This window comes from Caretta caretta, chromosome 1 (genome assembly GCF_965140235.1).
Source record: "Caretta caretta isolate rCarCar2 chromosome 1, rCarCar1.hap1, whole genome shotgun sequence".
In the NCBI taxonomy this organism is placed as follows: domain Eukaryota; kingdom Metazoa; phylum Chordata; order Testudines; family Cheloniidae; genus Caretta; species Caretta caretta.
In genome coordinates, this window is record NC_134206.1 from 161,626,661 (window position 1) to 161,652,317 (window position 25,657).

Genomic DNA, 25,657 nt, shown 5'->3' on the forward strand with positions numbered 1-25,657 from the left:
GGCAGCCGATGTCCCCTTTGAATGGGAGCATGAGCACTGGATCCTTTTACAGTGCAAAGTGTCACTGCTCATGGCAGAAGCAGTTGGTCCCATCCATTACTTCCTCCTCTCTTTTAACATGAGTTGGGGCTGAGGATTTCTTTCCTTAATGCTACTGTGTTGTAGCTTCATTTCAAATGAACAAAGCTATCTTACTTTTGCTTTTCTCGTGAGTTCAGGAGTGGACCTTAGTGTACACTAACAAAATGCTAGAGCTTTTGTTTAAAGAGACATGACTGATTTCTTTCTATCCTCCATACACACTGGAAATCCCCTTTAACCGGAATTCCAATAAATGTCTTGTTGTTGGAAACATTCTTTCACAAAGTTGTAATCACTTTGAAATCTCTATAATAGACTATTACATCATAGAGAGCGATAAACAGCATTTATTCACCACGGGCATTAAGGGACTCGGCATAGTTTGGACAGAGTGATGCGTGGGTGAGTGTGCTGTTTTTAATTTTTAAAAATAGTTGAGGGAGGCACCATGCAGAACTCAATTAGGAGAACCTGTTTACTAAAACTTTGCCTGTGCACCATACCAAGTTTGCAAGTGACTTTTGGATGCCCAATTTGAGACACCTTTAAAAGACCCTGATTTATCAGAGAGTGCTGAGCACTCACACTTGAAAATGGGCCCCCTTACAGTGTCTCAGATTGGGCACCCAAAATCACTTGTGTCTTTTGAAAGTTTGAGGCCAGTATACGCCCCACCTTTTTCTCCAACAAAATTATTTAGGTACTAATCCATTCTTGTGTTGGTTTAGCCTTCATTAATGAATGTGTGTATAATTACTCATCTGAGCGTGATCCTGTTCTTTTTCCAAAGGTCTCTTGACTAGTGCTGCCCTCTCTAACTGCCTAACATCAAAGCATTGAGTCAGAACATCAGAGGAGAGTCAGGTGGCTTCCCCCCCTCTACAAGATTTCTCACTTTCTCTTTCTTTCTCAGTTTCATTTACTTGGTCTATGGAGACAAGGAGCTGCAGTAAGCCGCATAGTATTTCATGTGAAAACACAATTATACTTTTTAAACAGACGGATATTTTTGTCTTCCTGAAGAAGGCCAGATGGCTGGAGTTGCAGTAAAGAATCTGATAAGCAAAAGTCTGAGTTACAGAAAGTGTGGCTAATCCATATTCTCATTAAGGATGAGATCTATCTTCCATTCTAATCTTCCTTTCTTTTCCTCCAGTTGCTCATAACTCTGTCATACTAGTTCATTTTGGGCTGAAATTTTCCTTGCTTGTGTGTCAGGTCAAAGGTTAAGCGTTCTGGAAAACATTAGCGGAATCAGGTCAGTTGTTCTTGTTCTATATGGGGGAGGGCAGAGGGAAATATTCAGTCAGGAAACTTTGCACATGTATAGTTGAGACTCCAAAGGCAAAAATATCACTCTTGGCTTATTTTGCAAAGATCATTGAGATCTGCAGCCAAGTTGGAAGAAAATCAGGTCAGTAGTTTTTTCTTTAAAGTTATGAGCACATAAGTATGGCAGATGTTGTGATCCTACCTCTCCTATTGAACTCACCCTGCAAGTAAGAGTTGTATCACCGCATAGAAATGCAGAGTAAGTTTTTATGCACTAGCATGTAAGCGAGGTTATGAGCCTCTGGCTGGGTGGTGTCAGGGGCAGACATGGGAGATCTGCGAGAAATCCTACAAACAGCAAGGTTTAGGGAGAAATCTTTGAATGAGATTCATGTTGGCTTTACCCGTAAAGCCGGGGGGAGGGGGGGGAAGGAACTTTGGGGCTTTGAGTAGCAGGTGTTGAGTATTGGGAGCAGTGGGGTAGTGTCACTTGCTCACGTGTTGCAGCAGGGGATACATCCTCCTGCAAAAAGGAGTGAAAATGTGAGAGGTCCTAAAACGGATCTAAAATTCTCAAACTACATTTTTTTAAGTTTTTTCACTAAACAAATTCTGTACGACTTTTTTTTTTTCCAAATTGCTTTTTGGAAATTGCTTACTATTTTCAACCAGCTCTAGTTATGAGGCATCTGCCTTTTAAGGGTGGGAATTCTAGGGTGTATAATCCAGAGGGACTGATGGAGGATATTGTCCTGGGATGGGGGGAGGTTGTGACTAATCATGTGACCAAGAGCCAGGCTGGCTAGGGCAGCATTGGATGTGGGTAGAGGGGTTTATCTAAGGCAGCTCATTGCACAATCAGGATGCTATGCTGGGGAAAGCAGGCTGTTTGAGTCTCTTTCCCACAAGTGACTGAAGACGGAGGGAGGGAGGGTGGGTGGAGACTATGAATAACCCTGTTCCTTAGGAAAATCGGTGGCAAACTTTTTCAAACCTAGCAATTGATCACTTTAGATTGTCAAGGATCTCTTTGCAAGGAGTGGTGTTAGGATCTAATTTCTTAAAAATGAAAGTTGTAACCAACTCTGACATTTCAAGGATTCCAAAGTAAGAGAGGCCTGTGGTTATGAGCTTTGTAAAGACTAGCTCTGACCCTGCACATAGTACAGTGCTGAATGGGGGGAGGCAAAAACTTCCTGATCCCAGAAATGATTGCTCCACCACCTGAAATGTGAGATTAATTTCACTGATGTTTAGTATGCATGCCTGTAAACGTAAGGAAGGCCAAAAGTCAGATGGAACTATATAGTAAAAAGCATACACTGCGACACCAGGTTAGGACGATGCCGTAGAAATAGTGCGTAAAAGCAGAGGAAATTGAAAAAGGTGCGAACATGAGCTCTGGAGGAGATGCTGATTGTACTGAGCAAAGTGTTTTGAAATCCTCTAATATGAGAGGATCCTAATAACTTCCTGCTATGAGGTGCTTGGACTTCTGCTCTGGTTAACCTTTTAGTCATGGCTTCTCAATGACCAGAGGCTTGCTCACATTTCTTCACTACCTTTATTGTAGTGAGGAGGAGAAGCCCACGTTAAGATGCTTTCCACGTACTTGTATCTGGCAACTAGGAAGAAGCAGTCCTGATGATGGAGACTGATGCAATGCACTTGGACAACGTGAGGGGGAAAAGGTGGTAAAGAAATGAAGAAGCTGACATACAACATATTTGCTTTTGACTTTCTGACTTAGTGATTGATGTTGCATTAGGTCAGTTAGCAGTCACCCATGGAATGGAGGAGTAATCATTGAAATCAGTGTCTTGCCAGTGAGGATTTTGCCCCGTGTATTCACATGTGCAAAAAGTCTTCTTTACTAGTGACTTGTCGATCCTTGCAGTAGCATAATTATCAGTAGCGGTATTCGTAAAGCATCAACAGGGAACTCAGTACTGTACGAGACCGATGCTAAGCCAGACCCTGCCCCAAATGTACATTTGGGAAGGAAAATAACAAATCCCTCTGAGACACTTACCATAGTGATGAGTTATCTGAGCATCTGGTCACATTGTATAAACTGACAATGTGGGATGCTAAGAACGTACTGTCTTTTCAGTACACAGATAGATGGAGATTGTTGTGGTTTTGTAAGGTGGGCAGGGCATCATGAAGAGTTAGGCCTTACCTTTCTTCTTGGAGGTTAACTACTCCATCATTATTATTATTATTATTATTATTATAACATCTAGGAGCCCTCATCACAAAACAGGACTCCATTGTGCTAGGTGCTGTACAGTCACAACACAAAAGGATAGCCCCTGTCACAAGGATACAGGCAGGGAGTACAAAGAAACAATGAGACAATTGGTCAGCACAACAGGCAGCTCATCAGCAGCCTAACCATTACTAAGATTTGTGTGGATCCTATGGCCTGAAGCCATAGGGAGTAGACCTTACTGTGGACATCCGTTGGTGAAATGGGAAAAGAGCAGCCCAGAGTTGCTTGAGCGCTCCACAGGGGACAGTGCTATCTGATGGCATTGGTTACAGAGCAAGGGGCTGGCTAGACTGGAAAGTCAGGTCAACCCAACTACATCATTCAGGGGTATGAAAAATTCATACCCCTCAGACATTGTTAAGCCCACCTGAGTCCCAGCGCAGACAGCACTAGGTTGATGGAAGAATTCTTCCAGTGACCCAGCTACCACCTCCAAAGGGGGTGGATTTACTACAGCGTCGGAAGATCCCTTTGGAAACACTACAGTTGCACAGCTGTAGTGCTTCTAGTGTAGACAACCTGAATGGACCAGGCCTCATGTGCATTTGTTCTGTGATGCTGTGGGCATCTTGGTTAAAATACAATTACGTTTTGAGTTTGCGGGCAATGAAATGAAGGGACAAGAAAGGAACACCTAATGTGCCTGGGGTCACCCTGACTGAGATTGCAGTCCGGCCCGGTTGGGTAAGGGAGCCTGGACAGAGTTAAAAGTAGAGAAGGGCAGGATGGTGGGTGGGGTGGGGGGAAGAAGACTGCTGGCACTGGGAGTGCCATTCTGGTGGTAAGGATTCACTTTAGGGTCCTGAATATCACCGATCCCTCTCTAAATAGCTGAGCCCAGCCAAGCCAGCTATAAAACGGCCTGGGTAGAGACCGTCGAATCATGGAAGTCAACGAATGGCTATGCAGGTGGTGTCGGAGAGAAGGCTTTGGATTCTTTGACCGTGGGATGGTGTTCCAAGAAGGAGGAGTGCTAGGCAGAGACGGGTTCCACCTAACGAAGAGAGGGAAGAGCATCTTCGCAAGCAGGCTGGCTAACCTAGTGAGGAGGGCTTTAAACGAGGTTCACCGGGGGAAGGAGACCAAAGCCCTGAGGTAAGTGCGGAAGTGGGATACCAGGAGGAGGCACGAGCAGGAGCGCGTGAGAGGGGAGGGCTCCTGCCTCACACTGAGAAAGAGGGGCGATCAGCAGGTTACTTCAAGTGCCTATATACAAATGCACGAAGCCTGGGAAGCAAGCAGGGAGAACTGGAAGTTCTAGCACAGTCAAGGAATTATGATGTGATTGGAATAACAGAGACTTGGTGGGATAACTCACATGACTGGAGTACTGTCATGGATGGATATAAGCTGTTCAGGAAGGACCGCTTCCTGACAGCTTTGGGGGGGGGGGAGGGATAGCTCAGTGGTTTGAGCTTTGGCCTGCTAAACCCAGGGTTGTGAGTTCAATCCTTGAGGGGGCCATTTAGGGATATGGGGCAAAAATTGGGGATTGGTCCTGCTTTGAGCAGGGGGTTGGACTAGATGACCTCCTGAGGTCCCTTCCAACCCTGATATTCTATGACAGGAAGGGCAGAAAAGGTGGGGGAGTTGCACTGTATGTAAGAGAGCAGTATGACTGCTCAGAGCTCCAGTATGAAACTGCAGAAAAACCTGAGAGTCTCTGGATTAAGTTTAGAAGTGTGAGCAACAAGGGTGATGTCATGGTGGGAGTCTGCTATAGATCACCAGACCAGGGGGATGAGGTGGACGAGGCTTTCTTCCAACAACTCGCAGAAGTTACTAGATTGCAGGCCCTGGCTCTCATGAGAGACTTCAATCACCCTGATATCTGCTGGGAGAGCAATACAGCAGTGCACAGGCAATCCAGGAAGTTTTTGGAAAATGTAGGGGACAATTTCCTGGTGCAAGTGCTGGAGGAACCAACTAGGGGCAGAGCTCTTCTTGACCTGCTGCTCACAAACCGGGAAGAATTAGTAGGGGAAGCAAAAGTGGATGGGAACCTGGGAGGCAGTGACCATGAAATGGTCGAGTTCAGGATCCTAACACAAGGAAGAAAGGAGAGCAGCAGAATACAGACCCTGGACTTCAGAAAAGCAGACTTTAACTCCCTCAGGGGACTGATGGGCAAGATCCCCTGGGAGAATAACATGAGGGGGAAAGGAGTCCAGGAGAGCTGGCTGTATTTTAAAGAATCCTTATTGAGGTTACAGGGACAAACCATCCCAATGTGTAGAAAGAATAGTAAATATGGCAGGCGACCAGCTTGGCTTAACAGTGAAATCCTTGCTGATCTTAAACACAAAAAAGAAGCTTACAAGAAGTGGAAGATTGGACAAATGACCAGGGATGAGTATAAAAATATTGCTCAGGCATGCAGGAGTGAAATCAGGAAGGCCAATTCACACCTGGAGTTGCAGCTAGCAAGAGATGTTAAGAGTAACAAGAAGGGTTTCTTCAGGTATGTTAGCAACAAGAAGAAAGTCAAGGAAAGTGTGAGCCCCTTACTGAATGAGGGAGGCAACCTAGTGACAGAGGATGTGGAAAAAGCTAATGTATTCAATGCTTTCTTTGCCTCTGTCTTTACAAACAAGGTCAGCTCCCAGACTACTGCACTGGGCAGCACAGCATGGGGAGGAGTTGACCAACCCTCTGTGGAGAAAGAAGTGGTTTGGGTCTATTTAGAAAAGCTGGACGAGCACAAGTCCATGGGGCTGGATGCGCTGCATCCGAGAGTGCTAAAGGAGTTGGCAGATGTGATTGCAGAGCCATTGGCCGTTATCTTTGAAAACTCATGGCGATGCGGGGAGGTCCCGGATGACTGAAAAAAGGCTAATGTAGTGCCCATCTTTAAAAAAGGGAAGAAGGAGGATCCTGGGAACTACAGGCCAGTCAGCCTCACCTCAGTCCCTGGAAAAATCATGGAGCAGGTCCTCAAGGAATCAATTCTGAAGCACTTGCATGAGAGGAAAGTGATCAGGAACAGTCAGCATGGATTCACCAAGGGCAAGTCATGCCTGACTAATCTAATTGCCTTCTATGACGAGATAACTGGCTCTGTGGATGAAGGGAAAGCAGTGGACGTGTTGTTCCTTGACTTTAGCAAAGCTTTTAACACTGTCTCCCACAGTATTCTCGCCAGCAAGTTAAAGAAGTATGGGCTGGATGAATGGACTATAAGGTGGATAGAAAGCTGGCTAGATTGTCGGGCTCAACGGGTAGTGATCAATGGCTCCATGTCTAGTTGGCAGCCGGTATCAAGTGGAGTGCCCCAGGGGTCAGTCCTGGGGCCGGTTTTGTTCAATATCTTCATAAATGATCTGGAGGATGGTGTGGATTGTACAACACTAAACTGACAACACTAAACTGGGAGGAGTGGTAGATACGCTGGAGGGTAGGGATAGGATACAGAGGGACCTAGACAAATTGGAGGATTGGGCCAAAAGAAATCTGATGAGGTTCAACAAGGACAAGTGCAGAGTCCTGCACTTAGGACGGAAGAATCCCATGCACCGCTACAGACTAGGGACCGAATGGCTAGGCAGCAGTTCTGCAGAAAAGGACCTAGGGGTTACAGTGGACGAGAAGTTGGATATGAGTCAACAGTGTGCCCTTGTTGCCAAGAAGGCCAATGGCATTTTGGGATGTATAAGAAGGGGCATTGCCAGTAGATCGAGGGACGTGATTGTTCCCCTCTATTCGACATTGGTGAGGCCTCATCTGGAGTACTGTGTCCAGTTTTGGGCCCCACACTACAAGAAGGATGTGGAAAAATTGGAAAGTGTCCAGCGGAGGGCAACAAAAATGATTAGGGGACTGGAACACATGACTTATGAGGAGAGGCTGAGGGAACTGGGGATGTTTAGTCTTCAGAAGAGAAGAATGAGAGGGGATTTGATAGCTGCTTTCAACTACCTGAAAGGGGGTTCCAAAGAGGTTCTGCTAGACTGTTCTCAGTGGTAGCAGATGACAGAACAAGGAGTAATGGTCTCAAGTTGCAGTGGGGGAGATTTAGGTTGGATATTAGGAAAACTTTTTCACTATGAGGGTGGAATGCGTTACCTAGGGAGGTGGTGGAATCTCCTTCCCTAGAAGTTTTTAAGGTCAGGCTTGATAAAGCCCTGGCTGGGATGATTTCGTCGGGGATCGGTCCTGCTTTGAGCAGGGGGTTGGACTAGATGACCTCCTGAGGTCCCTTCCAACCCTGGTATTCATTGATTCTATGAAAACCATGGACCGCGAGGAGCTGAGTTGGCTTGGACTGAAGTTGTGGAGACAGCACCAGGGATCAGGTGTCCTGGAACATTTGGTACAATGGGGGTGCTGAGAGCCACTGAACCAAACTGTAATCCCTGTATATAATGGGAACCACTTCAGCAGCAACCCCCAGACCGCTAGTTCCAGCACCTATGGCAGGGATTTTGGTGTGGGCCTCCCTACCCAGCAATTAAAGCTGAAATCACTTCAGCTGGATCAGACAGCAGAGTCCCCAGTCACCACTTGACCTGCCAGAATCCTTGGATTCCAGAAACCCAGAACAACCAATTGTGATTGGGGGAGCAAGGAAGTGGTTAGAATGTGTTAGTCACTCAAGTACCAGTAAGACTGAGCTTGGGGCTATAGTTAATTAAGACACTTTCATAGGGTGGGAGTCTTACCTAATATCGTTAATTTGTTGGTTGCTGGCTTTTCCAAATTTGTTCTGTTTGTCCTATCTGCCCCCTCCCCTCCAGTCAACTTCTGTTTTAAATCTCTGGACTCTGTGCTTGTGAGTGAGGCGGTACTGCCCACCCAGGGTGCCATCTATCATTTCCCAGATTTCTGGGTGAGGGCTCGAGCCTGTGTTAGTCTTTAGAGTGACCCCCTCGAAAACTGAAGCCAGCTCTTTTAGCTGCTGACAACAGCTGACAGAAGAGTTACATTTTGTCATGGGGAAGGAGAGATTTTTTTAAGGGGGAATTTGAAGGGGGATAATGAGGTAGCTTTGTGGATGTTTATGGGGAGTGCCTCCCGAGTGTGAAGGGCAGCACGGGAGGAAGCATGAAGGTACTTGCTTGAAAAAATTAACAAGTGGGCAGTGGAGGCCGGCATCTTAGGCTGATCGGAGGTGAGCACTGAAAGCTTGATGCCAAATGAGAGATGATAGGTATGGTGGTGATGGACCAAGAAGAGCCTTTGAAAGTGAAGACAAGTGCAAACCTTATACAATATTTGTTAAGCTATAGCTGGTTATTTTGCATGCAACCCACAGAACCTAATACTGAATTTGCACTTTTCATCTCCCTGGCAAGCTAGATCTCAGAGTTGCGGAGGGATAGCAACTGTGAGACAAGGCTTTAGTTTTCCTTTAGGCTGCAAGAGTCCTTTTTTTTTTTTTTTTTTTTTTAATTTATTTGTTCTGGAAGTGAGGCAGTTATTTGGTAGAATTTGTGAAAGATTTAACATGCCTGACACACAGATTTCGAGGAGGATGGAGCTGAATATGGAAAAGTCCATCATAGCTACTGTCCAAATACGAAGGAAAATAAGGTACGGTTGTTTTGAGATCCCAAAGAAGGTACAGTATGTTCACAAGAATTTATTTGGTTTGAGAACTGACACACATGCATGGAAAATTACTGTGCTGTTTATGCTTTCATATAATATAGTTTTACATTTCCTGCATGTTGAACGTTAGCAATGGTACTAATTCAGGCTGCTTAGATTGGGCCAGCAACATTTCTTGTCAGTGGCAGTCTTTCCCCTGTAGAGTCCTCTGTTCAAATCCTGCATTAGGTCACAAGTAACAACTAAATTCATTCTCATCTCAAGGTAGCTGCAGAATGGGTTAGGGCACATTGACAGAGCTGACGGCCTGATCCAAACAACTCTTGCTGACTTCAGTGGGCTTTGGATCAGGCTCTAAGAGAGAGGTTACACAGTAGGAGACCCAAACCCACTGAGATTCCTAAGGCTTTTCACTGACTGTCATGGACTTTGGGCCAGGCCTTTGTGTGCTGCTTGCATCCTGTCTGCTCCAGCCAGCATTAACAGTATCACTTTCATGAGCACCATAGTAACTCTCAAATCAGCCTTTTCACAGTCCTTTATCAACAGGCATGGACTGTGCATAATAGACAGGCTTACATTCATCTGACCCTCTTGCAGGCTCTGACTGAGAAGCAATCTAAAATGCCATGTCACAGTAAGTATATTATACGTTCAAGACTTGAAGGCCAGAAGAGACCATTAGGACCATATAGTCTGATTTCCTTTGTAACGCAGGCCATAGAATTTCACTCCGAGTTAGGACTGAGATTCTACTAGCTAGATTTTTCTAGCTTGAGGGAAGATTTTTAAATTTCACTCTTCTTAAACCCCAAATGTGGCACATTTTCTGTCTTGATGCTGGAATGTTTAACCAACCTGTGATTTGATTTATTTCCCCCTTCAGCATGCTCTTCTGACTCTGGAAGAGAGAGGGCATTTCATCAGTGCAAAGGGGACACGTTCCTTTGTTAAACTTTTACATTCATTTAAAAATACCCATTTACGTAACAGAATAATATGAGTAAAGAACTCAGCGCACCATAGCAGTGTATCAGGTGATGAGACTTTCCTTGGTGCCTGCTGAATTGGAAAGATTTTCTAATATCTGAACCCTTACAAAAAAGAATAAGTGAACTCTGTGAAAATATAATAGTAGGTACTGTATGCTAACTTAAAACCTAATGTGTTATTACTGGCTTTTATACACCTGGTTACCCAGGGATAAAGCAATATGATATTTATAACCGGGTGGTACTGCTTTGTAATCTGAATATATTGCATTCACACTAGTGACTTGAACAAAGTGTTTCTTCATTTCTCAGACCATTTAATGGTTTTCTCATAAGAAACCATGAAGTCAGTTTTGTTGTGTTTGTCAGCTGGGTTTTGACTGTGTGTATTTTGCTCCACAAGAGAGTTATTCAGAGCTCGCCTTTGGTCTTAATTAATTGCAGACCCTCTGGAAGGCAAGCCCTGTGGGGTTGGAGAGCTTCCAGTCTGGTTTCCATTTAGCCTGTGGGCTACAGCTAAGCATGTTGAAGAACTGCTGGCACATAGCTGTGTGAGTTCAACTACTTCGTAAACTCTTGCAGTGTTGCTACAGTTAGTAATGAGGGAGAACGTTAAAAGGCATTCATTGATGATTCTCCAACCAGGATCCATGGCTTTTCAGTTCAGGACTTTATAATCAGAAAATAAGTTTACATGACTTTAAAAAAAAAAGCGTATAGCTCCTTTTGGAGACTAATTTCCTATTCACAGCATTTAAATCTTAAAACTTTCAGCTGTGCTTTCTTTAAACCCTCAGTTCTATTCCAGGATTTTCTTGATTTTTTTTTTTTTTGGTCTCTTCAAAATGCCAAGTTCTCATACCAGGGAACAAGTCAAAACTTTAGATGTTTTTTTTCCAGTCTGCCAAACCTCTCTAAATTCCACCATATTTTTTATTTGATTTGCAAAGGTTAGACTTGTAGCAGTGTGCAGTAATCTTTTCTATTGAAAACTTCCAGATATAAGCAACAGCCATATTAAACATATAATGTGCAAATACTGCTGGTGGGTTAATACTTATGTCTCTCTCCGTATTTTGGTTTATGCATACTTACAGTTTCATGAATACAGATCTTTGCGAGTATCTCTATTTGCGTTGGAGGTCTGCTATGGAATTCAGACTGAGAAGTAAAGCCAAGTGATCTATTCCTAGATGAATTGTGAATCATGTACTCTCTAGTAAAAACAGAAGGACCATCAGGATATTGTATAACAACATTTTGAGATGGAAGGAGAGGCAGCTTGACTGAATTCATCTAGGGATCTTTTGCTACTTTATAGCACACAGAAATTAAAAGTTACTAATGAAATAAAGCCCAGAAGGAAACAGTCACATGTAAATGTCTCTTCCCCCCGTCACCTCCCAGAGGATCTGGGGAGTCTTGGGGAAAATTCTGCATTTGGATCTGGATTTCAGCTCCAGTATCTACCCTTCCTGCATGCACAGGGCTCCTGTTGTTCTCAATGAAATTTTAATGCTTGGGGGAGGGGGAAACTATATGCAATACAACTTTACTTTGTATACTTTCATGACTTTCACACAAATGGCATTGCAAAATGCTTTATAGAAGTAAATGAGAGAAATTAAGAAGTATAGGCCAGGGACAAGATAGACTTTTTTGATGAAATTAGAAGAGAGAGTCTGACAGTCTATGGCAAAGTAATCTGAGCTGAGACCAGCTATGGGGATATCTCTTCTTAGAGCTGTTAGATGGTGTCAAGGTTCCTTCCTCACTCTATACTCTAGGGTACAGATGTGGGGACCTTCATGAAAGACCCACTAAGCTTATATTTACCAGCTTAGGTTAAAACCTTCCCCAAGGTACAAATTTTGCCTTGTCCTTGAACCCTATGCTGCCACCACCAAGTGTTTTAAACAAAGAACAGGGAAAGATCCCACTTGCAGACGTCTTCCCCCAAAATATCCCCCCAAGCCCTACACCCCCTTTCCTGGGGAAGGCTTGATAAAAATCCTCACCAATTTGTACAGGTGAACACAGACCCAAACCCTTGGAACTTAAGAACAATGAAAAATCAATCAGGTTCTTAAAAGAAGAATTTTAATTAAAGAAAAGGTAAGAGAATCACCTCTGTAAAATCAGGATGGTAAATACCTTACAGGGTAATCAGATTCAAAACATAGAGAATCCCTCTAGGCAAAACCTTAAGTTACAAAAAGACACAAAAGCAGGAATATACATTCCTATCCAGCACAGCTATTTTACCAGCCATTAAACAAAAGGAAATCTAACAAATTTTAGCTAGATTACTTACTAACTTAACAGGTGTTGTAAGGCTGCATTCCTGACCTGCTCCCGGAAAAAGCATCACACAGACAGACAGAACCCTTTGTTCCCATCCCTCCAGGTTTGAAAGTATCTTGTCCCCTCATTGGTCATTTTGGGTCAGGTGCCAGAGAGGTTATCTTAGCTTCTTTACCCTTTACAGGTGAAAGGGTTTTGCCTCTGGCCAGGAGGGATTTTATAGCACTGTATACAGAAAGGTGGTTACCCTTCCCTTTATATTTATGACAGATGGACAGGGTGAAAAACCCATCATGCAAAATGAGAGGATGAGACTGTTTAAGCAAATACATTTTTTCTTGCTTTTATTTCATTAAGTGATGACACTGTGTTTGGTGTTGTACAAATAAGGGGAAAAATGGTCCCTGCTCCAAGGAACTTGCAATTCTGAATGCATAGGCAAAGATCACACACACACATGCACTGGGAAACTCCGAGAATGGTGCTAATGTAAGGCCTTGTGTTTTGGGTTTTTTTTTTTTTTTAATAATAATAGGTATTAGTATTAGCTTTGTAGAAGAAGTGGGTATTAAAGAAGGATGTGAATGTAGAAAGGTGTAGGAGACAGCATGGTGGGAAGACGGAAATGAAACCTGCACCGTGGAAGAGCTGAGCAGGATTCATTGCCTGACTACCATAGGAACTGCCAAGTCAGACCAGGGGTCCCTTTATTCCAGCATTCTGCTCTGACGCTGGCCAGTTTGACACTTCCAAGGATGGACCAAGAAACCTCATAATAGAAAGGAATGAAATGAAGGCAGAGGCCTAAGCAAGGGTGATGCTGAACAGAGCCCAGAACGAAAGGCTGAGCCACTTAAACTCACTGTGGAAGAGACGATGAAGCTAGTGGAGGGATTTACAGAGGGATATGATGCAGCCAGCCAAGACAGGCAAGGAAGATTATTTCAGCTGAAGCTTGTTTACGTTTTCATTTCTTTCAGCTAGGAAAATTTTTCCCACTATTTTAGTGGGCACAGGTAACACACAACAGGTGAGGCAAAGTTCCGCTGCAATACCCCCTTTTCCATTGCTCAGAGCTTTTTCTGAAACCAATTATTTTCTTTTCCTCCCCCCCCCCCCCCCCCACAACCTTTGTCTTGGCCCAGAGGCAACTTGTTTGTTGAAAGACTGAAGACGGATAGTTCAGCTGTGTTCGTTGTTACATCTGCACACAATAGGAATTGCCACACTGAGTCAGACCAGGGTGACTGGCTAGTACCAGATGATTCAGAAAGAGGAATCCTGCTTCAGGCAGCTATGGGATAGCCTGCCCCCAGGGGAAGTTTTTCTCCTCACCCCTAAGAATTAGAGGCTGGCTTATGAGCTGAAGCTTTACAGTTTGTGTCCCCTCTAAAACTTTTCAAAATTTTAGTATTGTAACTGGGGATGATCTTATCCATCTAACTAACTAGGTAACCCTTTTATTGAATCTTGCTAAGCTCTTGGCCTCAAGTGAATCTTGTAGTGTGGCTTCCGCAGGCTAAACAGGCATTGTGTGAAGAAAATGTTGGCTTTGGCAGGTGAATGAGCCTAAAAAACCTCTTCCCCACCCATATTCCAGTGAGAAATTTTGCTCTGGCAGACTCAGTAATGGCTGTGATTTTGTTCAATCTGCTTGTTTTCTAGATCTTATTGAGAGCTAAGGAGTAAGCCAAGTTTTAAGTAAAACAATAGTCATTTGAAATGTCTGAGCATTTAATTCTTTTGTGCAAGCTGAGTAGAACTTGCTCCTCTTGTTTGTTGATTTTTTTATTGATTGAAAAATTGATTGATCTCTGAAGTTAGAGAGAAGGAATGGGACTCTGAAGTTTTGGAATTAAATTTTCATCCACAAATTAGGGCAGCTGAGTTCTAGGTTGAGAGCATCGATCCAAACTGATCCAGATAATAAAACTTAAAAGCTCCATTGGCCCTTCACTTACTTTTATTTAAAGAGGGCAATGCTATGTAAAAATAGTGTGACTGCAACATTAAGTATAAGGAATGAAGCACACAGAATGGAGCTGGAAAGCAAATGCTAAATTTGTCCAATTATGCTTTATTTTAGTGTCTTGCTATTACTATACATTTGTCAAGCAATTCAATGTAATAGCGCAGTTTGGGGAATAATTTCTTACACAGTCGTACATACAGTAAGGAACAATGCAGCTATGGTCTTCAGATTTGGCTTTTCCTTTTTAGTCTCAATATGATGAATGAAATGAGTCAAACTGTAAGAACATCAGTTGCTTTAAAGTTTATGAATTTTCATAGTTAGCAAGCTGAAACTTTTTTCAGATAACGAGTCAAAACTACAACAGCCTAGGATAGTGGGTCATCTCAAATTGAGGTGTCCTATCAAACGATGGAGTATTTATCATTAACTATAGTATCAGGATAAACTAACCTAGAATTTAATATTCAAATAATAACAATCATGTAATATGCTTCGAAAGCGTATGTCATATCCTCTATGTGGACCTGCCACTACAGGGAGATAACTGCCTATTAGCTGGCTGTTAAGGGAGTAACTCCTTTATCTAAGCTAGTAAAGGTCTGTGCTTCTGTGCTAAAGCTCTGAAGTTCATATCCTGCTGATGACCTGGGTTGAGGGTCATTACATTAACATGCTTTATTAGATTCTGCTTTGGAAAAACTATTCTGGAATCAACAAGGTTCACAAATTTATGGATGTTAGGAAACAAGAAATCTGAAATTCTCTAGGATAAGCTCGAATCAGATCGTTTGATTTGTGACAAAGTCTAAAGATTTCAGCAGATACTTAAATGTTATATAATTGGAGCATTAATGCATCTGAAGAATTCTCTTCCACTAGCATCATCCAAATAATCAAAAACCCAACGCTTCTCAAGTATATTACTGTTTTCTTCATCGTGAAGAAAATGCTTAAGAGAATGAACTGGTTATAGAACCAATACACTTTTAGGCTGATTTACAGAGGTGCTGAGCCCCTGTAGCTCTTAATGAAATTAAAGGGATCAGCAAGTATGCAGTACCTTCGTTGAATGAATATTTCACTGGCTTGAGCAATGGATGCTTACGAGCATCATTCATTAGCACCTGGACTGCAATTGTATTATGAATTCAGCCTGTGCTAATAGAGGAAATTGGATCTTTATCGACCAGATGCTACATGATAAATACTTTATCAATAAATTGGCATAGAAGATTAAATGGCACTCTGAAATAAATGAAGTGTGTGCGTGCATATGCACACCCATTAATTTTGCTGAGAAGCTCTAAAAGCTTATTTAAGAGGCCTAATTATGTCACACCTACATATCTAAGTTGCTCTCTGGCAGAAGCTACGACCTCTGTGCCATTGAACATTCAGACTCACTCTGGCCTTTGGATTCTGGCTCAGTGGTCTGAAGGGGGACGACGACAGCTCTAAGGCAGTCTCCGCTCCTCCATAACTTTGTCTAGCTGTGTGTGTGCTGCAGGTCTTGGCAAGATGGTCGTAGGGATCTGTGAGAGGCATAAGGGCCCTGGAGCAGGTACCGAGATTTCCAAGCAGCCCTGTTTCGGGATGGCCTGATTACCTAATGTGAGGGTGGCCCTAGAAAAGGTAGGTCAAACAAGCCCTGCCTCATTGTTTTACATCCTGGCTCAACTGTTTTTAATAAACAGAATTGCTTGCAGAATATTTGGACCCTTGGATATGACTTTGATCTGAATTTGGATTTGAGGAAAATGGCTGTGTTGAATAACGAGCTTGCATGCTTCAGATTGCATGCTCTTTCGGAAACTTGCCTCTCAGACACAGGCTTTGTAAGGGGGACAGACTACGCTATTTACTGGCATGAGAAACCTGAAGGCGTAAGGGGAGAGTACAATTATAGGTTTTGCTATCAGAAATGATTGTATGTCATCGTGTGAAGCTCCAATTGCAGTGTTCATGCGTATCATGACACTTTGAGTTAGTCTACAGAAGGGATTCATCAACCTCGTCAGTGTCTATGCTCCAACTCTGCAGGCTAGTGACGAGGAGAAGGATAGCTTTTACCAACAGCTGGAAGAACTGATTGTCCGGATTCCACAGAAGGAACCCATCCTAGTACTTGGAGACTTCAATGCAAGAATGGGGTCCAATGCTGAGATCTGACCTGGGAAGGGTCAGAGAGTTCTTGAGCTCTGTGCCAGGCAAGGCTTATTGGTGACCAATGCATTCTTTACTGGTAACATCCGAAAAACATCGTGGAGACATCTGAGGTCCAAGCACTGGCATTAGCTGGACTTGGCACAGACAAGACATACATACTTGAAAGATCTCCTGAATACATGATCCTTCCAAAGGGCAGACTGTGACACAGACGACGCTCTTGTCAGCTTGAAATTTCATTTTGCAGCAAAGAAGATCCAATGTAATAAACCTGCTGTACAACCTCATATTGTCTTGTGCCAAATCAATGATCCTGTCAAGAAACGGCTTTTTAATGAAGTAGCAAAGACAGCTGGAATGAATTAAACTGCTTCAGATGCATGGGAAGTCTTGAAGACTAGTATCTACAATATGTCAATCAAGAGGTTTTTTTTTTGGAAAGAGTACTAGGAAAAAATGTTGACGGTTCATAGACCGTTTGGACATACTGCTGCCACTCATTGAGAGGAAAAGATCTGCCCTGATCACCTACTACTGATTCCATCGATAACCTAAGAGAAGCTTGTAAGATTGTTCAAATAGCTTCCAGGAGGTGTGGTGAAGAATTTTTGGCTGGGTATCTGACCGCATCCAGCGGGTGGATAGTGCAGGTGACAGTAGAAGGTTGTATGAGGGCATTAGAAAGACCATTGGGCTGATTAAAGAACAAGACAGCTCTGCTGAAAGCTCTAGGATGGCAATATCATAACTGATAAAGGAAAGCAACTGGAGAGGTGGATTAAACACTATGGAATGATATACTCAAGGGAATATGTAGTAGACCAAGTATGTTAGGCAAATTGCCTGGGTTTGAAGTTATCACTCCAGTGAACCTACACTAGAGGAACTTGAACAACTCATCAGAAAGTTTCCCAACAACAAAGATTCAGGATCTGACTGTTTACCGGCTGAACTCTACAAAATATGCAAAGACTTGCTGCAAAGATTGCACGAGGTATTGCTATTCTGTTGGAACAAAGAAACTGTTCCGCAAGATTTTAAGGATGCTTGTTTCATCTAGCTCTATAAAAACAAAGACAGAAGTGATTGTAATAACCACAGAGAGAGATTTCTTAACGTTGTGGGGGGAAAAAATCTTAAACTGTATTCTTTTACCTAGACTTCAAACTCTAGCTGGGAGAATCTATCCTGAGAGCCAGTGTGGCTTCTGCTTGGGAAGGTCCACCATAGATATGGTCCTTTCTTTAAGAAAATTGCAGTAAAAGTGCAGAGGGAAACATTTCATTGTATGTGGCTTTTATAGATTTCACAAAAGCTTTGACACAGTTGGACAGGGCTTTACATTGTTGTGAAGAAGCTAGGTTGTTCACCCATATTGCTAAACCCAGTGAAATCTTTACACGACAGCATGAACGCAACCGCAACGTATGAGAACCAAGAGTCGGATTCCTTTAACATCAACAATAGAGTGAAGCAGGGTTGTGTACTGGCTCCTACATTGTTTAAAATTTCTCATTCCTGCTTCAATATGTGTTCTGTGATGTTCAAGATGGTGTCTATCTTAGCACTAGACATCATGGTGGTTTGCTTCACATTGCAAGGTTCAGAGCTAAGACAAAGGTGAAGGAGATCATCATAAGGGATCTGTTTGCGGATGATGTGGCCCTTGTGGCTCACTGTCTTGATGCCCTACAACATATTAGCCAGTTCTGATTCATGCAAAATCTTTGGGCTAGCAATAAGCTTGAAGACTGTTACCATGCACCAAGGCTCTTTGGAATCAATTCTAGATATCACCTTAGAGTATTCAACTGGATGTTGTTGACCAATTTTTCTACCTTGGCTCTGTTATCAGCAATGTAGATCTTGATGCTGAACTAGCAAGTACAGTCAGTAAAGCAGCCAGGAACTTGGCTCTTTTGCAAGACAGAGCCTGGAATAATAATAAATTGTCAACTAAAGTGAAAATCCGTATTTATGAGATGTGATTTTTATCCACTCTTTTCTATATGGTTCAGAAACATGAACCACTTGCATCAAACATATCAAAAGACTAAACTGCTTTCATAGACGATGCTTGTGTAAAATTCTTCGAATAAGATGGCAAGACAGGGTGACAAATGTGGAAATGTTTAAATTGTGCTAATATGTGTTTCATGGAAACGTTGATTAATAAGAGACTCAGGTGGCTTGGACATGTCAAGCGAATGCCAGATTACAGGATCCCTAAGAGTTTGCTGTACTCTGAAGCTCATGAATGGTCTAGAAAGAGGCAGACTGCTGCGCAGGTTTTGGGATGCTTGCAAGGATGACTTAGTATCCTGTTTAGAATCTCTGTGGATGATTGGGAAAGGAGTACAGTATCTGAGCACCTCACAATCATAAGTGTAGTTATCCTCACAACACCCTCTGGGGTAAGGTAGTGCTGTTATTCCCCTTATAGAGACAGGGATTTGAGGCACCAAGGCTGTGGCTTGCCCAAAGTCACACAGGAAGCTGGCCATTGAGTAGGAAATGCACCCTTGCCTCCCAAGTCCTAAGCTTTTTCCCTAACGCTCTCACCATCCTTCCTTCTCGCCTCCGCACAGTGCATGTAGAATCCAATCATTCTGATATGGTAGCACTTTGGACCCACTTTGCACAGGTGTAATGTCTCCACAAAGTGCCAGGTGGCAAAGAATCAGTCCAGTGAGTCTAGATTTGCAACTTTCTAAATATGTTGCATTTCTTATTTAGGTAAATGTTACCCATGAGAAAATCAGTGCCTAAAGGCACTCAAATCCTATGGTTTCAGATAATATTCAGGGATGATAAATGTTGAGATATATCTGCAGGGTTTATAAATAAAGCATTCTTCAGTCTCCAAGAACAACCAGAGGCGGGCAGCAATTTCCTTTTGCTTTGAAAGTGACATCTTTTGTGAACAGGAGGACTCTGACTTTGCGGATGTTATTTCATGGGTTTGCATATGAACCAGGAACAAGAACAAGCAAGCCTTAAGAGGGTTAGTCAGAAAAGGTCATATTGCACTAAACGGAAAACTAGGGAAATGGATGCAGAGGGGGAGGAATATGCTGGAAAAAACCTAATGTGTTCAGGTACTTCTACAACAGCAGCAGCATTTGTAGGTTTTATGAGCCCTCTTGGGCACAATTATGGTTTTGTTCCAACCCTACTGCAGAGAACGTAACTGAGATGAGGTGGAACCAAATGAATTATTTGTAAGTCGTCCTCAAACAGATCGCTGTTTTCTCTAATTCATTTGTTCAGAATTATGCACCATATAAAGTTTTGGGCTGTAGCTTATTTGGAAGCACTTCATTGTGGATGTTTGAATTTCAAAGAGTTGAACTGTTTTGCTTAGGTATCCAGGACCCATGATCTGATTCTTTTACCTGATTGGATGAGCACAACTCTCACAACCAGGTTTCTGGTGCCAGCACTCCTGACTATAAATTTATAAAAAATTATTTTCCACGTATTGTTCATTTCCTGATTGTTATTAGCTGTGTTGGTGAACATTCCTGTTAATAAACTATTTTACTATATTTGCAGACAGTGAAGACAAAGTGATCATGAACAGCTGAAATTAATTCATTTAAAAATTCTGACACTCTTGCACCATTTGTCATCTGTTATTAACATTCTTAAATACATGGTGGTAGTAGAAGAGATGCTAATTATACCACTAACTAAAACTTTGAGTTCAGTGGCAGATTTTAGAGGATTTGGGGAAGCAATCTTCCACACTGCTTTTTCATCAGTATTTAACCCCTCACCCCCATTTATAGGGTTGGTGTTTCACAATAGATACAGCCTGGAGTTGAAGTTTTTTGACTTCTGACCTAAACAGGACCCAAACATGATAAAGAATGATGGCTACTTCAAACAGATCTGAGAATGAAATTATTCTTGGTTACCTCAAAAAAACTAAAAATGAATTTAATACTGTTCAAAAGTAGGTGCCAAACAAGCATACTTAAAACCTGATCCAGGTCACTAGCCTCCCCATTGACATCAATTGGCTTTGGATCAGGCCCTTACTGCAGCATGTAGGAAACCCAAAAGATAGCTCTGGGGAAGTGTGTAATCAAGACAAAGGCTAATGAGTATTTACACTTAAAAAAAAAAAAAAGGTGGGGTGGGTGTGTGTGGGGGAGAACTGGGGGGAGCTAGTAGGTAGCAGGGAAAGATAGAAAAGCAAAGTAATGCTATTGAAGTAGGACCCCTGAGGTCCTGTAATCAAGTAAAACAAATTATATAAACCATGAGTGTAAAAATCTGCCCAAAAGCTGTTAAAACTGATACCAAAATTCACCTTTCACATCTATGGCTTGAACCTTGATATCACTGGTCATTCAGACTCTAGTAGGAGAGCAGAATGACTGAGATGAGACCTTTCTCTTTAGATAAGAAATTTTATGCCAGAGTGTCACTGATGACAGAGAACACAGAGGGTGCTCTGCTCCAATGTCCGAGTGGTGTAAATCCAAGCTGGAGTTAGTCAGATGACATTTCTCATACTAACAAAGGTGAGACTGCAGCTATTTCTTCAAGACCCGTTTAATCACCTAATCAGACAGGGTACCACTGAGACAAAGTGAAGCTCCTTGAGGAGGTTTCTGTAGCTAACTATCCCTGAACTGTTACTGTCCTCATGAAATGGCAAGGGAACTTTTTCAGAAGCTAATGAGTCATTGAAGAACCACAGCTGCACACCAGTGGATCTTTATAACATCTAAATCCCATTAAATTCACAGTTGTTCTGTATTATTTTTCCACTCATTGCTGACTTATTATGAAGATATTGATGGTATAACCATTTAGGTTTGGTTTTACATAACCAGCCTTCTTTTTGCCTGACTTAGTCACTCTCGTTTTAGTGACACTACAGCTGCTTTTGGGATGATGAATGCTGATGTCACAAACGGACTAGTACAACATCGCTGAATGAATCAGGCAGAAAGAGAAATCCAGCTTTGAAAACAGAGACTTTCTGTTTCCACACAAATACTTTGGTAAGCAGTAAAGAGGGGCAAAGAAATAGAGGTTAGTAAGGCTTCAGGAGAACATATATTTCAGAGTTTGCCAGCGTGTGGCAGTGGTCCTTTAATAATTGCAGTCTCATGAAGTTAAATACTGTATGTTCCACACTTTGCTGCAGAAGCCAAGTTGGAAAAGGATCCGGACAGCCACTTGTAGGGTGCACACAGAATTCAAAACAAAGTCTGAGACACCATTTAAATAAAAAAAAGATGTTTTTAAAGTGATTGCAAAAATTACAGTAACCTGACCTGAAATGTGGTGGATGGAAGCAAATTACTAGTGCACCCTGCCAGGAAGGAGCAATTTAAAGATGCCTTTAACACTTTTCACAATAAAATGATTTTCATAAGCAGCTTGTGTGTCTGTCTTGCATCCTTGGATTTGTTGCTTTTGAGTACATTCTGTTATGAATCCTGAATCAAACTTTTTCCATAAGAGCAAAGAATTAACATGCTAGTACATTGCAAGCCTGTCGGTATATACTTGAAATATGCTACATTTCGGTAAGGAATAGAGTTGAAAGCCAATGGGAGCTGGGTGCCTAGCTGCCCTTTGTGCCTTTAAAATTTCTCCCCAGAATTGCTGATTTATTTATATCTGTAGCTTTTATTTCAGAGACATCACTTGCGCTAGCAGTGTGGAACTCCTTACACCAGGGAGGCATGTTGTGCTTATACATTGTGTTTCCTAGGGATTTGTACTGTTGCCCATCTGAGCACTTTTCATAAAGTAGGTTGGTTTCAATGGGAGTTAGGTGCCTAAACACCTGTTGAGGTTCTGGGCCAAAGGCCTTAGTGGACTCCATAGAGTCTCTGGCTCTTGTCCCTGTTAAATTTTGTGGAAGTGAGGGAAGGAGCTTGGCAATAGCTGGCACTCAACTGGGAAGCAGCTTTTAAAGGCTCCCCCACCTGATGCTAGTCTGCTGATGTAGGGGGTTCCCTGCTGTGAGGGGCTGGAGAGATTAAGATGTAATGCTGTTTGTGGCTAGAGGATCTTCAGTGCCATTAAAGACTGTGGTCATAACATGTAGAATGCCATAACCTTGAGGACTGTGGTCTCTATTCTAGATCTGGGAGACCTGATCATACAGGTGTCAGAATGATTTCTTGGTGGGGTAAGCTTATTCAGAGAGCTGAATCCTAAAATACACCAGCTTTCTTTAAATCGTGGGGGCAGTAAACAAAAAGCCAGCTACTGTACAGCCATGTCTGCTGTGTACTTTTGTGTACTGGAACATAAGAACTGCAATGCTGGGTCAGACCAATGGTTCATCTGGCCAAGTATCCTGTCTCCAATGGTGGCCCATACCAGAGCTTCAGCAGGAGTGTATGGAACAGGGCCGTTGGAGAGATCCACCCTGCTCTTCCCCGTCTGGCAGTTAGAGGTTTAGGGTTACCCTGGCCATCTTGGCTAATAGCCATTGCTGGATGTATCCTCCTTGCATTTTACTAGTTTTTTTTTTTAACCTAGTTATACTTTTGACTATCACAACATCCTCTGGCAATGAGTTCCACAGATTAACTGTTAATTAGGACTTTTGTGGATGTGTGGTGAGCTTTACTAAAGGAAGAATAAAGGATGACTAACTCAAAGGTAAAGATGGCTGGGAACTGAGATATATGCTGCTAGGAATAAGGCAGGAGAATGGTGATTTTTTGGGGGGGAGGTGAGTGTGGGGGAGAGGGGTGGATGCTAGTAGTCTGAGCTGGAGATTACCTGGTTAAAAGAATGGTAAATAAAATAAAGGAAATGTCATTCTTTGTTCTCTGTTCATTTTGTCACTATATGCTCAAGAAATGCATTGGTGTCATCATGCATGAGGTGACATATAGGGAACGATGGTGACTTGATGCAGTATCATAAGCGAGGTCACCATGTACAACCCTATAGTTTGATGTCACCATACAGCATCACAGCGGAATAGGGTGGGTTTCCTCATTTGTAAGAATGAAAAATGCAAAGTGCTGAAAGAATAGAAGCAAAGGGAAAGCGCTATGGTTACTAATATTATTTGTTTCAGAGGAACAGCCGTGTTAGTCTGTATTCGCAAAAAGAAAAGGAGTACTTGTGGCACCTTAGAGACTAACCAATTTATTTGAGCATGAGCTTTCGTGTGCAGGACAGTGGGGTGGGAGGAGGTATTGTTTCATATTCTCTGTGTATATATAAAGTCTGCTGCAGTTTCCACGGTATGCATCTGATGAAGTGAGCTGTAGCTCACGAAAGCTCATGCTCAAATAAATTGGTTAGTCTCTAAGGTGCCACAAGTACTCCTTTTCTTTTTGCGAATATTATTTGTATTACTGTAGTATTTAGGAGCCCCAGTGAGGGACCCGGATCCCATTGTGCTAGGCACTGTACACAGAACAATTTAGGTACCAGATTCTCATAGGGGAATAACAATAAATAATGGCATGAACAGTATTTAAGTGCTTCTGAGCACATGCAGAGTCCTCCATTGGCCTGAAACAAGCAGGTCTTAGTGTGTGCAAATAGGGAAACTTGTATATGTGAATCATTCGCTTCGTGTTCACGTGATTTGTGCCTGTAAATGACACTGCATGTGTAAAGAGAGGCACTCACAAGCAGGGAGGACAGAATTTACTTCTGTGGATAAGACCCTGGGGACCATCCTCAGGCCTGGTGAACTCCAGAGCTAACCATAAAGTGGTCCTAGTTGTGCCTGAGCACTGTCTAGAGCCCCCGGCACCTGCCAGAGAATAAAAGAGGAGAAATAAAGTGATAGAATACAAAATAAAAATGCTGGACTGTCCAAAGTCTCATTACTGACCTTTCAGGAAATAACATGAAGCCGTATTGCTTTTTTTGGTGACTAATTTGTATTGATTTTTTTTTTTTTCAGAAGGAAACAGACAATGAAAAGTACAGAAAGGTGAATGGATTGACACTTGGTAAGTTTCCAAATACTGCACGGAAGTGGTATTACTTTTAAATGCAATTGGTAAAAGTGATGGTGGATTAGGAAAATGAGGCTTTTTGTGGTCTCTCTTTTAAGTACTGTAGTAACTGATCCTGCAAGCTGTTAAATCCACAACTACTTAACAGTTCTGCTAAGAACTATAAACTGGACTTTTCTTTTTATTGACTAAGCAGTTTGTTTATCTGACTGTAAGAGAGAAATACAGAATCTTATGGATCTTTGCTGCTGTTGATAGCAGAAGCTTGGTTAAATTTTAACTCTATAAAAGTACTTGATGAGATTAAGTCCATGACAGGTGCTACTGGTACTAAATAGATGTGGTCACCGCAGACACACTTGTGGATGAGAAGTTAAACTTTTGGGGGGAGACATCACAGTATGTCATCCTTGAGATAACTGAATGCATTAACGCAAGGCCTTCTTTAAACTCAGAAGTCACACCAATTTAACAGTATTATTTTAAACCGATTTAGGTAAATCCAAGCAACTCTGTGTGTGTGTGTGTGTGTGTACACTCTCATTAGCTTACATCTGAATATTGGTGTATGAGAGAAATGTGCTGTAAATATAGATGGTATTAGATTCACAAACATGATTTCAGTAAGAATGTTCAAGTACAGATAAAAATGTTGTCTTTAAAATATTAATAAAATATAATAGACACCCTCCACTTAAGCCCCTAAATACGAGAAACTCAGAATATGTACATTTTAATTAGGGCTGGTCAAAATTGGCAAAATGTTTTTTTTAGAGTGGGGTGGGGAGTGAAATTTCACACCGTGTTCACACACAATTCATTTAGCATGGTCCTCAGAGCCTCAAAATTATGAAAAAGTTTCTTATACATGCAGATGCCACGAAAGTGAGGCATGCTATTTTCCTGTGAATACTTCACTACCTTTTATTTTACTCTGGTCTGACAGACAGCGCTCTCTGTAAAGTGACACGTATTGCAAAATATGAGGCGTGTGGGCTAGCATTCCTGGGGGGGAAGAGTCAAGCTTGTGGTGAGTGGTGGTCAGTATCTGAAGTAAGGTGCACGCCTGTGAGTGAAGTAG

The 25,657-nt window shown here is 42.4% G+C and overlaps 1 protein-coding gene across 14 annotated transcripts in view; it reads left to right on the plus strand.

Annotated features, from left to right (window-relative positions):
* Positions 1 to 1,374: 1,374 nt before the first annotated feature.
* Positions 1,375 to 25,657, plus strand: part of LOC125643693 (uncharacterized) — a 263,102-nt gene continuing 238,819 nt past the window's right edge. For 10 of the 14 annotated variants that reach the window (XR_012670144.1, XR_012670145.1, XR_012670146.1 and 7 more), the window contains exons 1-2: positions 1,375 to 1,495; positions 24,522 to 24,570. The gene's annotated coding sequence lies outside the window, so the exon portion shown is untranslated. Of the gene's footprint in view, positions 1,496 to 1,517; positions 1,613 to 21,495; positions 21,631 to 24,521; positions 24,571 to 25,657 lie in introns of those variants that run through there. The other 4 variants (XM_075132723.1, XM_075132732.1, XM_075132739.1 and 1 more) reach the window with 4 other exon arrangements.